The sequence below is a fragment of the Myotis brandtii genome, unplaced genomic scaffold, assembly GCF_000412655.1.
Source record: "Myotis brandtii unplaced genomic scaffold, ASM41265v1 scaffold532, whole genome shotgun sequence".
Classification (NCBI taxonomy): domain Eukaryota; kingdom Metazoa; phylum Chordata; class Mammalia; order Chiroptera; family Vespertilionidae; genus Myotis; species Myotis brandtii.
In genome coordinates this window covers 898,603-900,806 of record NW_005369955.1, presented here as the reverse complement: position 1 = coordinate 900,806, position 2,204 = coordinate 898,603, and the positions used below count along the sequence as shown (strand labels likewise).

The 2,204-nt window shown below is 55.5% G+C and overlaps 1 protein-coding gene across 1 annotated transcript in view; it reads right to left on the bottom strand.

The window, feature by feature from the left end:
- The window catches only part of KCNK9 (potassium channel, two pore domain subfamily K, member 9), a 40,765-nt gene that overhangs the window by 3,145 nt on the left and 35,416 nt on the right, over positions 1-2,204 (bottom strand). The gene's annotated exons all lie outside the window — the stretch shown is intronic.

Sequence of the window (2,204 nt, the reverse complement as noted above, 5' to 3'; positions counted from 1 at the left end):
GGGTTAGGGTTAGAGAGGAAGAGAGACAACCAATGCAGACAGGTAGGGGGGACCTGGGTGGTCTCCTTGGATGAGTTTGGAATCTGCCCAGATCCTGAAGGGAGGGGGAGAGGAGAGTGGGAGGAATCGGTGGAGAAATGTCCTTTGAAGCCTGGGGGTGGAGGGAGGTGGTGATCTGCAGCATTTCTGTTGGGAGAGGAAGAAGAGTTTGGGAGCCATTTCATGGTTCTTCTTAGAGCAACACAAAGTTTAAAAAAAAGAAAAACAGCCCATTTGCTACGAAGAAAACTGCAAAGGCATCAAGCCTGACGAAGAAGACTAAACATGCCCCCCGTGGGCCAGCACGGACGGTGAACGGCCAGCATGGACGGTGGATAGCCGAGGACGCTGCGCGTTGCAGGCCAGGCTCGGTGCTCACTCCTGTCGCCACCGCCTCTTTATTAAAGGGAGAGCAAAGATGTGCCAATGGAAAGCACCCAATCTGAAGAGCAGAGAGGAATGCAGATAAAAAATAAACAAGCAAAGCTTCCGACAGTTGAGGGCAATCACGAAAGGCTTCATAGAAGGGAACTCGAGACTAAGACCAGAAAGTCAGGATCGAGCCAAATTTGGTAACGGACACAAGTGTACAGATTCAAGAAGCTAAGCGAACCCCACGCAGAATAAACACAAAGAAAGCCACACATCCGAGTGAAACTGCTGAAAACCAAAGACAGAAAATCTTGAAGGCAGCCAGAGAGAAACAATGTGTCATATACAGGGACGTGACTGTGTGAGTTCTGCTTACTTCCCATCCTAAACAGTGGAGGCCAGGAAACAGTGGAATCGCACCTTCAAAGAGCTTTCTGAAAAAGGCTGTTAACCCAGAATTGTCTATGCAGAGAAAATATCCTTTAAGAATGAAGGCAAAATACATTTTCAGATTAAGGAGAATTTTCTAACAGCCGATCTGCACGGCATGACTTCCAAAGGAAGTTCTGCCCTCGCTGGTGTGGCTCAGTGGACAGAGCCTGTGGACTGAAGGGTCCCGGGTTCAATTTCGATCAAGGGCACATGCCCGGGTTGCAGGTTCGATCCCCAGTGTGGGGCGTGCAGAGGCAGCCGATCAATGATTCTCTCTCATCGTTGATGTTTCTATCTCTCTCTCCCTCTCCCTTCCTTTCTGAAATCAATAAAAATATATTTTAAAAATAAAGGAAGGAAGTTCTTCTGACTTGAAGGAAAGGATGCCAGATGGAGACTTCGGGTTCAGGGGAGCATGAAACACCTGGGTAAGCACGGGGGTTTATATTGCTCACGGGATCTGCTGAGACTGAGCCGCGAGCCACGTGCACATCCGACATTCACAGGCACCTGACTGGGACACGAAGGCAGCCCGGTCCCTCCCGCAGAGCCCAGGTGCTCAGTGGAGCTGCGTGAACGAGGCGCAGGTGGAGTAGAGCTTCGACGCGTGCACGGGACATGGAGGCACCAGACACAGCTTCCTTCCGCTGCCTCTGGCCAGACCCTCCTGAGCTGCCGCGATGCCCCCTCGGGCGGCGAGCCCCCGGCTGTGAACTCCCACTGGGGCTGCTGCACGTTCGTGGACAAGACTACCCCTGGCACCCAGCCAGCGGTGTGAGTCCTGAGTCCCACAGGGACCCTGCCCGGTCCCCCCTCCCCAGGCCTCCCCATCTTCTTCTGCCAGTTTCACTGCAGCCCCGGCTCCCCGCTCCGCAAGTGGAAGCAGCTGGAAGGCCAGGTGCCTGGTGTGGGCGGCAGGTAGGGCAGAAGCTGGCCACCTGGGCCTCTGGGCTTCAGCAAATCTATTGCCGGAAGAGAATGAAATCTTTATAAAGCGCATGCGAGGATTCTGTGCTGGTAGGAGTTCAACAGGCACAAATCGCATTAAGGGATGACTCAGGGTGGCGCTGGGGAGGGCGGTGGGAGGAGAGCTGCCCTGGCCCCCAGGCTTCCTGGCCGGCTCCCACTTCAGCCTGCGGGCAGCTCCCAGCTCGCCCTTCCCCCAGGAGGAGGGGTCGGGAAGGGAGGCAGCTGAGGGCTTTGGGAAGCGCCTACCTGCTGGCGGTTCCCAGTGCAGAGCCGGCTCCACAAGTTCCAGGAACTACCTCCCAGGCACCTGGCAGCTCTGTGTTGTTGCTGGTCCTGGGGTTCGCCCCCTCCGCCCCCCTCCCCTCCCCCCGCCCCATCTGCTCCTTTTCAGA